Source organism: Trichosurus vulpecula, chromosome 3 (genome assembly GCF_011100635.1).
Source record: "Trichosurus vulpecula isolate mTriVul1 chromosome 3, mTriVul1.pri, whole genome shotgun sequence".
Lineage (NCBI taxonomy): Eukaryota > Metazoa > Chordata > Mammalia > Diprotodontia > Phalangeridae > Trichosurus > Trichosurus vulpecula.
The window spans coordinates 301,308,094-301,320,310 of NC_050575.1; the positions used below are offsets into that span (position 1 = coordinate 301,308,094).

The 12,217-nt window shown below is 40.0% G+C and overlaps 1 protein-coding gene across 5 annotated transcripts in view; it reads left to right on the forward strand.

Annotated features, from left to right (window-relative positions):
* The window catches only part of SLC20A2 (solute carrier family 20 member 2), a 118,983-nt gene that overhangs the window by 56,513 nt on the left and 50,253 nt on the right, over positions 1-12,217 (forward strand). The window lies entirely within an intron of this gene.

Genomic DNA, 12,217 nt, shown 5'->3' on the forward strand with positions numbered 1-12,217 from the left:
ATTGTATGAGAAAGCACCAATTTCTTGCCATGGCAGAATAATACCACAGTTTTAAGACAAACACATACCACTGTATTAGGAGGGCAACCAAAAATGGTTGCCAATACAACCACACACACACACACACACACACACACACACACACACAAATATTTATAAAATACACCCCAAAAAAATCAAAGCAAGTTAAGTAAACTATTTCACCATTATAAAATCTCCAGGAAATAGATAACAGAGAAGTTTTTGTTTGGTTGGTTTTTAGATTTTTATTTCCAAATGGTCAAATAATTCATCCAAGATCATTTATCATAGCCATTAAATTTTCCTGGAGCCCAGAAAAATTCCGAGTGGATTAAAAAAATCCAATAATATTTGATATACCAATTTGGTTAGACTTTCACAAAACTTTGTGAGATAAGACCGTAAACAGAAGTTTTTAGTCTCTCATTGTAGTGAAAGAGGAACAGTGGTAGGGATGGAAATGGCGAGGGTGGAGGCTGAAAATGGGAGCGGAGGAAACTGTCATGTTGAAATTTTTACAATCAGGTGAAAACATTAGTGCTTCCACAGATAAAAAATTAATTCTATATTGTTGATTTGGTAGATCATTGACAAAGGTAAGTCTAATTTCTTGACTTCTGGTCCAGTTCTTAATAGACTCGAACAGATAGTCTCATATAGCAAGAAGAAAGAGGCTGGCCAAGTCAATTTAATAATTATTTCTTCTCTGTCTCGTTTGGGCCATTGCCTAAAAACAGCAGCTTAAGAATTCATGGAATGAGGACAAGAAAATACAGTATTTGATAGCAAAGCATAAAAAATGGTTAAGATAAAAACCTTCATCTGGCAAGTTTTCCACTTATATTAATGATATTATTATGTTCAGATTTGGGGGGCGGGGGTTCATTATAGTTAGCAAAGAAAGAGGCAGGTGAGGATAAAGATATCTATTTATGTACAGAACAGTTCCTTTTTAAAATAGTGGCTGAGACCAAAGTATTTCCCCAATATAGCTCTTGGAACTAAGCCTAACAGCCCAACATCCAGAGCATGGGATTAGGACAAGTAATCTGAGGAGACAGTGTACCTACCGTCAGAGTTTTGTCACAGTGTTGGGCACTAGAAATGTGTTTTATGTGTAAAGTGACTGGCTCAAGGAAAGTCTTCACCCATTTAAGAAAAAAGATATAACCAGTAATTTGAGGAAATATCAATCTGGAAAGTGAAAACAGAATAACATTATTATATTTGTTTGCAGCAGAAATGCAAACCAGAAATACAAAAATGCAAAGAAACTTCCTGAGATCTATTCAAAGCTCCTACCCAGAAGCAGTTGTGCAAGATAGTTGTCTCTACTTGGTTTCATGGCTATCCTTTAGGAGTTCACTCCTAGGTACAGTAACACATAGGGGGAGAAAATACTTAACTACTTTAGCTAAGGTGTAATTTTTTTTTCCTTGCAAAAGATTCTTAGGAGAGATGATGACCCTCCTTAGGGAGGTGGAAAGGAGAACCTTAAAGGTCGTCTAATCCTGCTTCACACAGGATGCGGATGATGCTTTTATAATCCTCCTAAGAGATGCTCCTCCAGCCTTGGGCTCTAATACCTCCCACAGGGAAGAGGTCACTACCTCCTAAGGCAGGCCAGTCTATTGATAGACTGTTCTTTATGTTGAGCGAAAGCCTTTCAGAACTTAGCTTTTCACTTTTCACCTCTGTTTCCTCTCTTCTTTGGGTTAAATCATTTGAACTCCTTCCATTTTGCCGTATTTAATCATAGCATCGTGGGATTTAGAGCTGGAAGGGACCTTAGAGTTTATCTAGTTGAACTCCAAACAGGCTCAGGGGTGAGATGACTCCAAAGGTCAGGCAGGGAGCAAATCCAAAATTCAAAACCTCTGAGTCCAAATCTAGTGTTTATTCTGTTGAACTACACTGGCCCTTTTCCTTTTCTCGGTGTAGCAGTTTGCTGAGGACCACCATCAGATAGGAATCCCTAATGTTGATGGGTTTCTCACTCCTCACTGCAGCAGAGGGCAAGACTACAGGGTTAGGGAAACTGTTAGGGAAACAATATTCTTAAAGCTACCATCAATATTAACTTAATGGTTTCTACATGTATTTTTTTTTCATGCTTCCTAGCATCATGTTAGTTTTTTTTTCTATAACTAGGTAATACATTTTTGGGAAAAAATAATTTAAATTATACTCATTATGTGATGAGCTGCCTCACAGATTTATGAAGCAATTAGTAATGGTTTTAATCTCTCTGGGCTACAGTTTCCTAGTCTTTAAAATGAGAGTTAGATTTAGATGGCTTCTGAACTTCCTTTAATCTTTAAAATTCCACTACTCTTTGATTTTGTTGTGTGTTGTTTCTTATAGACCCTAAAATACTTGGAGTTATCCAAGTAATATTCATACTTGGAATATGCCAAGTATAAAAGACTTGGAAGGGTATTGCGAACAAAATATTATCATTCTGTTACACAGTTGTGGTCCATCTGAACATAGAATATTGAAGCTAAAGCTTGGGAAAAACATCATGGAAATGAAGACGGTCCAGAGCAGCTGGGTGGCCTAATAGATAGAACTTGGACCTGGAATCAGGAAGATCCATGTTCAGAGTCCAGCCTCAAATAGTTACTAGCACTATGACCCTGGGCAAGTCATTTAATCTCTGTGCCTTAATCTCTCCATTCATTTTTTTGTGTGTTGTTTATACCAGATGTATTTATTTGCTTGTAAGAGGCAAGGAACTGCTAATATTTTTCATTTTTCTTCTTTTTGGGTAAAAAACACTTACTCTGCTATTATCTGTAGATAAGTACCTTCTTATCCAATATTTTATCAGTAGAAGATGTGATTTCTAACTCTAAAATTAGTTTTCATTTACAAAATATGGCATTGGGATCTGTACTTTTTGTATTTCCTTGTTAAATTCCATTCAAGTTTCACTCCTGTAATTAGATAACTTAATTTGAATTGGAACCTGAAAATCTATCTTGTCAGTTATCTCCATAAAAATATGAGTACTGGGTCCTTTTTAGCCTTTAAAATTACAGTCTAATTTTTGGTTCCAGTATGACTGATCTGTTTTTAGAATAACACAAAAGCCTTAAGGAGTATACATCATAACAATTGTCATTGTGCAGAAAAGAATTTCTCTGTCAACTTAAAGGGAAGCACAAGATATTTTTGTCATATGTAAGGCAGATGAGCTCAGAATGACACGCGTTTAGAATCAAGGCTTCATATTTAATATCCCTATGTGAGCAATCTCTCCTTTGTAAAATGAGGGTAATGACACCTGCCTCCCAGGAGTATTGGAGGATACAGCGAGGTAACATTTGTAAAATGCTTTGCAAATCTCCAAGCATTGTATAAATGCTAGCTATTTTTTTAAAAAATATGAACCACTAAATGTTAAAAATTGTCTTTACGTGTAATTGAGGGAAAAGTAAAATATTATTTAAAAAATAAGAATAACTAAAATGAACAACGGTATAGAATCTTTATACCAACAGACTAACAAATGGGGACTACAGGAAAGAAAAGTTGAGAACATATATCTATGAAATTAAATAGATGAGCATTAGTTACCATTCTTGTTTGCCAGATTTTGGAATACTAGACCTATAGAGTCTGTTTGAAGCTTGAAAAGATAATCTGGCACAAATAAAAAGGAACATGGTACTCCTTTAGGCACCAGGTAAGGTAACTACCGTGAGAGGTACGGTCGTAGCAATAGACTGAGCCTGCTTTCTGGAGTTAAAATTATTGAATATGAGGATGACCATTTTATTGTACTGTAAGCATTCATTGTCTTCAAGCTTTCTTTACCTGGATCCCCATGAAACTTGTGTTTTAATAATTGAGCAGCAGCTTGCCTCTCCAGCTTGGTAGAGCCTTTGAAACTTTGTGCCCCACCTCCCGTTACCAGGATTTTATAATGACACTTCGGAATGGGATCTTTGTGAAAGTCAATTTCTGTCACTCCGGCCAAAATGCAAAACATCTTCTCTGAAGTGATTTCAGCCTGCTGATCTGTGGAGGAAAGAGCATTGTCTCTCTCGCCACTGGCCAGGGCACAGCGATGCCCACTTTCCCCACCTCTGGGACCCTGCAGTAAACTTTTAATAACCAGAAGTGTTTTTCCTTCTCTCTTGACTCTCTGCATGAACCATCAGCAGTCTAAAGATGGTGCATCTGGGCCCTCCCTGCTCTGCAGCAGTTTTAAATGACTGACTACTTATCTCATCCCCCACAGTGGCTGCTCCAAATGTTTTCCTCTTTTCAAATCCTTAAGTGCGCTAGACCACTTAGCCTACCACGTCACTGAAAAGTTTGATGCCATGCGGCTCAAGCTGTCAGAGCTTCCTTAAAACTCTCCTCTTTATCACCTACTCTCTACTCTGAAGGCCCAGAAGAGAAGGCCATCATCCCTTCTTAGCATCCCTAGCTGCCTGTTCGGTTCCTGCTATGACACCTTAAACTCTGCACGGGCCAAACAAAGCTCATGAACTTTTCCCCAGTCCTACTTCTCCTTGTGACTTCACTGTTTACCATTGCCATTCACGCAGTCTTCCCATTCAGTAGACCCCTGGGTGCTAGGGATACAAACAGAAGAACATATTTTGTCTCTGTTTTCAAGGAGCCTGCCATCTTGGTGTTATCTTTGAGTCTTCTTTATTCCTTCTCATAGCCAGTTACTTATCACATTCTCATGGCTCCACCTCTGTGACAACCTTTCTATCCGTCCTCTCTTCTTTTCCTCCATCACCAGCACCCTCATTGATTTCCATATGAGCTATCCAAATAACCCACTAAAACATCTTCCCAATTCTACTCTCTTTCCCCTACAGGCCGTACGTTGCATAGATGATAGTTTTAGCTTTATGCATAAACCTAATTCACATTCCTTCCTTGCTCAAAAGTCTTGATAGGATCCCTGTTGCCTATCAAGTAAAATTCAGACTTCTTTGCCCAGCATTCAAGTCTTTCATGATCTGATGCTCCCCTACCTTTCCAGCCTCATCTACATTAATCTATTTAATATACTTTATGTTTCAGCAAAATTGGAGTACTCCGTGTCACCCGAACAATCTCAGTACTGTCGTCTTGCCATCCCTTCCTACTTAGGCTTCTGATGTCCTCCTGCCCTTTGCCTAATGAATTTCTTCACATCTCTTAGGCCGGAATAAAATTTACCGTGTCTCCGGTGAATCAAAAAAAGCAGTAATTGCAGTCACACTGTCAGACAAGCAAAAAGCAAAATTTACACTGTCGGTATTACAAACAAGGAAATCACATTGTGCTAAAAGAAGCCATAGACAGCAAATCACCATCATTAATACATTTATATGAATGAATGAAAAAAACGTGTATGAAACATCGTGTACAAAGCACTGTGCTAAGTGCTGGGAATATAAATGTAAAAGCGGCTCAAGGAGTTCAGGGCATACTGGGGTAGAGAATCCAGCTGCCAGTCAGATAGGAAGGTCCCGTGCTCCTCAGAACCGTAGCCTCATCGTGTGGTACCATCTCTAATTTAATGTCCTTTTCATTGTTGAAATCATGTCAGTTTCTGATGTTGCACCATTTGAGGTCTTCAGTGGCTGTGGCTCTGGCACCCACGGGAGCAGGGGTGGCTTCCCAGGATGACGGCTGAGGGCACGGGGCTGGAAGCATCGCTGTTGCTAAGGCTCCTGGGTTCAGGGTCCTGGGATGTTACCGTTGGGCTCTGAGGCGATATGGTAGTCAAAGCCCCAGGGGTGGTCCCGTCTGTTGCCTCCTGTCTTTCCCTCGAGGGGCTTGTTGCTTCGGTTAGACTAGCTTTCCTGCCCTTTGGGTGGTAGTTGGTGGGGAAGGCTCGCCGCTTCTCCGTAGAAGTGGTCTCCCCAGATGGTAGCTTTGAGGACTAGAGTTAAAGGAGGTTTAGCGGTCTTGGGGGTGCTTCCATTCCCGGGCCTCTTGGGCTTCTCTACCTCTTAATTGAAGTTGGTCAGCAGTTGTTGGTGGTGGTCAGGAGGGAGGTGGGCCCCCTCTCCACCATGATTTCTTCCCTTGAGGATGGCTGCAGGAGATGGACAGGAAGCAGATGTGGTGGTTTTGGGCTAGGAGGGACTGCTGTTCCCATGTCTCATAGGTTCAGGGTCTGAGGGGAGGCGCTGGTCAAGGTAGTGATGGTTTGACTTGCCCGGCAGTTGCTGCCTTCTCTTTCCCCTTCTGGGTGCCTTGCTTCTTCAGCTAGGCTGGCTTGCGTGCCCTGTGGGCAGCTGTTCATGGGCAGCTGGTTTGCATTTGGTAGGCATAGCTCCAATTGCCATCATAGCTTCTAAATTCATGAAGAGAAAAATTAATTGAATTACAAAGAATACATAGTAACACAGTAATCACAAGAGACGTTAATGTCCCGCTCCCAGATTTGGTAATATTTATCAGAAAGATAAGCAAAGGGATAAATCTAAAATTGGACAAATTGATAAAGTCTTACCCATCCTGGAAGCAGCTAGGTGGTACAGGGGATAGAGCAGTGGGCCTGAAGTCAGGAGGACCTGAGTTCAGATGTGATGTTACTAGCTATCTGACCCTGACAAGTCACTCTGCCTCAGTTTCTTCAGCTGTAAAATGGGGATAATAATACCACCCACCCTCCCAGGGCTGTTGTGAGGTCCAAATGAGATACTATTCATAAAATGCTTAGCACAGTTCCTGGCACATAATAGGTGATTAATAAGTGCCCTTTTCCTTCCTTTCTTCCTTCTTTCCTTCTTTTCCTTTCCTTCTTTCCTTCATTCTAAGCCCAATTCAAATGCCACCTGCACAAAGTCTTCCATAATATTTTTCTCCTCATTTGTGATATTACCTTTCTTACAAGAACCTGACACTTTGCTTTGCATTTCTCTAATTCACTGACCAATTAAAATTTTGTATTATACTTACCTGTGTTTATGCCCTATCTCCCTTCTAGATTCTTCTAGATAACTTGATGAAGGAAAGGAGCATATCTTAGGTAAATTTTATCTTTCCTTCAAGTATCAGCCCCTGCACACGGTTAGGGATGTAATAAGTGTTTATTGTTTTTCCCTCTGCTGAAATATAGCTTGGAGAGTTAAATTTGGTCATATTACAATGTAGTTTCAGTGGGAGTATTTTATTTTTGCATAGTTGTATAACTTTTTTTGTATTTCATAACTATATAATTTCTTCCCAGGCCTTTCTTGGGGGCCAAGCTGGCATTTTAGGAAAGGAAAATATCTTTTAAATTATACTAGTTCAGCTTATTATAGGGGGAAAAGCACTGGACCTGGAATCATTAAGTCAGATTCTTCCCCAATACTTAATATGTGTGACCATGAGCAAATCTTTAAACCTACGTGAGCTTCGTTTTCCTCTTCTGTAATAACTCTATTACCTACGTCCTAAGACTGTCATAAGGATCAAATGAGACAATGTTCTTTGCAAACCTTAAAGTTTTACATAAATGTTAGCTGTTATTCTAGTGCAAAAACAGTAATTTCATCCGCATGAGTACTTCCTCCAGTGATACAGGTCACTACTCTTCTGTGCCTTAGTAGACATCTTCATGAGTTGCCAAAAAAAACAAAACAAAACAAAAATTAAAAAAAACACCCCCTGGTGGTCAATTTTTTGGTAATGATCCTCCCTTCCTTTAGCAAGGTTGGTCCTTGGATGTCAGTAATCTAATCTGTTGGGAGGCCCCTACTCACATTCTTTCCTGCCTGGTGGAGTTTGTCAGTGCTGTGTCTTCATAGATGTAGCGTTGAGAACCTTGGGTCACTTCCACAGCACAATGAGGCATTGGAAGAGGTCATTAGAGAAGGGGAAAAAAATACATACAGGTTTGCCATCCACAACATTGCCTGTTAGAGGAGAGCACAAAAAAACTACTGTCCACTTATGATAGTTGTTCTATTCTCTCTGTGTCTCTGTGTCTCTGTGTCTCTGTCTCTCTCTCTCTCTGTCTCTCTCTCTCTCTGTCTCTCTCTCTCTCCAACCCCCACTGTAGGATGACCTCTTTTTACTCAAATAGTTCCTGCTTCCTTTTTAAAAATAGATTTTGATTGCTATATTTTGCTTTTATATCACCCAGAATTCCCCTATATTTCTCCCCCTCACTCCTCCCAGAGAGACATACAAGAATATAAAAAGAAAAATTTTAAAAGAAGAAACGAAAAAAAGTTTAGTAAAACTGATCATAAATTGAAAAAAAATTCGACGTATGGAATGCGCCATACCCATGGACTCTCACCTCTGCAAAGAAGTGGGGCTGCCCCCTAACTTCTATATCAGTCCTTAACCAAAAATAAACCTCACAGTTCATCTTACAGGCTAAACGTGACCTACTGTTTTGGGAGGAACAAGGAACATGTGATCTAGAGGAGGGGAAGCCACTGAAGAGAATTAGAAGGTTTAGGGCTGTGAGACAGATCTAATCTGAGAAGCATCCCTTTGAAAATATCAAATAGCTCTTCTGCTGTAGAGGTGGGTGGAACATTAGAAAGTACACCCTGTATGATACAGTTCAGGCTTTGCCCTGGACTTGGAAAACTGCTCTCAGCACTTCTTTTCCAACTTATAGGGGACTGAATGAATGAAAATTCCTTTGCATTTCATCCTTTGTGCCGATCTTTCATCTATACTGTTCAGAGCTTCAGCCTCACTTCTGATTCTCTTCTCCAGCAGTAGCAATAATTGATATTTATATAATGCTTTCAGGTTTGCAAAGGACTTTTTTACACATCTCACCTCCTCTGAGCCCTCCCCTTTGAGATAGGTACTCTGTATCGTCCCTGTTTTGTAGATGAGGAAACTGAGTATCAGAGGTAGCATTCTCCTGTCTCCCTGTAACTCCCTTAACCGTATTTCATTCTTGGCTCTATTTACTTCTCCCTCTGGTCTGTTTTTCAGTTTTTCTGCTCTGCCTCTCTCCAGGATTGTGGCCTTCTCTCCATAGACCTGCCATCCCTGGCATCGCTTGTGATTTAAAACAAAACTGTGTACATACTGCACGTGTGTGTGTGTGTGTGTGTGTGTGTGTGTGTGTGTGTGTGTATGCTGTTTGAAGGTGTTCGAGGCAGGTTTCAGGACTATCTGTATTTTCAAGTATTTGAAAGTGACATTTTTAGTGAAATAATGAAGAGTGCCATTAATTCCAACTCAGTATATTCAGATCAGTATCCCGAATCATAAAGCACATTAAACAATACCTTCTGCATTAGTTAGCTACTGTTGCCAAGCAGAAATCTTGTATGTTGTTTTTTAGATAAGATCAAACAAGGAAAGCAAGGAAGAAGTCTTCTTGTCTGGGAGAAAGATATTCTAGCTCACGCATCCATAGCCGAGGGGGAAATAGACTGTATCATATGCTACAGAGAAGATGAAATGAAGCGTCATTATCTTTTTACTTCCACCTAAAAATGAGAGCAATAGAAATTGAATTGGAGGGGGCAGCTAGGTGGTGCAGTGAGTAGAGCACTGGCCCTGGAGTCTGGAGGACCTGAGTTCAAATCCAGCCTCAGACACGTGACACACTTACTAGCTGTGTGACCTTGGGCAAGTCACTTAGCCCCACTTGCCCTGCCGTCCCCCCTCAAAAAAACAAAAGGAACTTGGATGCCTTTTCCACCCAGTCCTAGAGGATACGAATGAGGATGAGTAGTATTTGGCCTGGGTGGGCTAAGGTAAAAAACCTGCAGAGCAACAGAGGTTGGCAATGAAATGAGATCATGTATATCAAGTGTCTCATCAGACTTGAATGAATGAGCTTTAAATGAATGTCAGTTATCACAGAATCCTTTTTGCTGCCGTGGGTGTGTGTGCATGTACACACATTTGTGAATGTTGGGAGTGGTAGGTAGTGAGTCATTAGCACTAGCATCACCAGTGGGCCAATCTTCTGGAAGTGGGCCTGCTTCAGGTGGTCTGGAGAAAGGGAAAAGGTAGTGAAGCAGACTTTCTGACCCAGCCATTTTTACCTGTAAATATTTCCCAAAGGTTTAACACTCTAAGCCATGATTAGATAATACCACAGTTCTTCAAGGATTAAGATCATAACTCATCCACACCTTTCCACCATGTGTGAATGTCATCCATGTTATCCTGTAAATTCTCCCCCTGGGATCTGCCCGCCGCTATCATGAGAGGTGTGTGATGTTTGTTGAATAGATAGTTATTATATTTGAAGTCCTGGATGAGATATTAAGTATCAATAAGACATAGTCCCTGATGTCATTGTATTTAGCATTTGACCAGTGACTTGAATAAAGGTACCACTTGTCACAGTTATCAGATCTGCAGGTAACACAAAGCTGGGAAGGTTAAATCCAATACATTGGATTACTAAGTTATATCCAAAAACATCTCCATAGGCTAGAACATTGAGCAGTCTTCAATAAAATGAAATTGAGTAGGGATAAATATAAAGTTTGGGCTCAAAAAATCAATTTACTAAGTACAATATGGAGAAGGCATAACTAGATAGCAGTTTGCCTGAAAAAACCCTGTAGGGGTTTTAGTGGATGAGAAATTCAGTGGGTTGCTATGGCAGCCAAAAAAGCAAATGTTATCTCTGGTTTCACTAAGAGAGTGTCTAGAACCAGGAAAGTGATCGTTCCACTGTATTCTGCCCTTAGATTACATTTGGAATATGTTCGGGTTTAAGAGATACATTTTAGGAATGACATGGATAAGATTGAGAACATCTGGAGGAGGGCAAACAGGATGGTGCCATGTGAGTCTCACTGAAAGTAACAGGAATAATTAGCCTAGAAAAGACTTGTTGTGTCCGACTCTTTGTTACCCCGTAGACCTTACTGTCCATGAGGTTTTCTTGGCAAAGATACCAGAGTGGTTTGCCATTTCCTTCTCCAGTAGAGAAGGCAAACAGAGGTGAAGCGACTTGCCCAGGGTCACACAACTAGTGTTTGAGGTCAGATTTGTATTTAGTTCTTCTTGACTACAGGCCCAGCGCTCTATCCACTGGGCCATCTAGCTGTCTTCTAAGGAAGACTTACCAGGCACATAATAACCGACTTTGAATGTATTCTGACATTTGAAGCCCATATTGTGGAAGATGGGAATTAGTCTTTTTTTTCCTTCCCCACAGGGGTCAGAATTAAGAGAAGTTGTTGCATATAAGCAGCCTTTTTGGTTTGATAGGAAGAAAACCTTTTCTAACAATTAGCATTCTCCCAAAGTGGCGTAGACTACTTCAGGAAGTAAAAGTGTTGATTTTTCTCTTCACCAGGTGTTCTAGTAAAGGCTGCCTGGCCCGACTTGTTCACATGTTCTAGAAGGGATATGGGTCGGCCTTTGAGGTCTCTGCCTACTTTAAGATTCTGTAAAAATTAGAAAAATTTTAGGACCAGCAGAATTGGAATGAAAATGTTTATCAACAATAACATTACGTCCATCTTCTACTTCCTTATATCCCCACAGTCCCAAGTATGGTGCCTTGCATGGAGTAGTTACTCCACAAACGTTTGCCAAATAAGTGAAAGAACATATATTTGTTTGTCATTTGTCTTCTCTCTGCTTCAGTTTCCTCATCACCTGCTTCCTAGTTTTGTTGTGAAGATAAAAAATGAAATAATATTTTAAAGCTCTTTGCAAACCTTAAATCACTGTGTAAATATGCTAGCTGTCATCATCATTGTTATATGATACTGTATACACATACGGCTCTTTGCTAAGTACAATACAGAGAATACACAGATTGTTAAAAACTTACATTTGTATAGATTTTAGAATTTACAAAATTTTTCATACACATTATTTCATTGGACCGTCACAGAAACTATATGAGATAGGTAAGGTATATATTATTGTCCTCATTGTGCAGATGGGGAAACTTCCATTCAGAAAACTGTAATGGTTTGCCCATGGTTGCACAGTTAACACCCAGCAAGCTGGGACTCAAATCTGAGTCTTCTCCCTGCAATTACAGCGCTCTAAACTGTAACACTCTTATTTTTTAAAGAATGTTTTTATTTTATTTCTTCTCAATTACATGTAAAAACAGTTTTTAACATTCATTTTAAAAAATTTTTGAGTACTCTCCAGAATAGTTGGATCAGTTCACAGCTCCACCAACAGTTCATTAGTGTCCCAATTTTTATGCATCCCCTCTGACATTTGCTGTTTTTCTTTTCTGTCATATTAGCCAATCTGACCTCAGACTTGTCTTAATTTG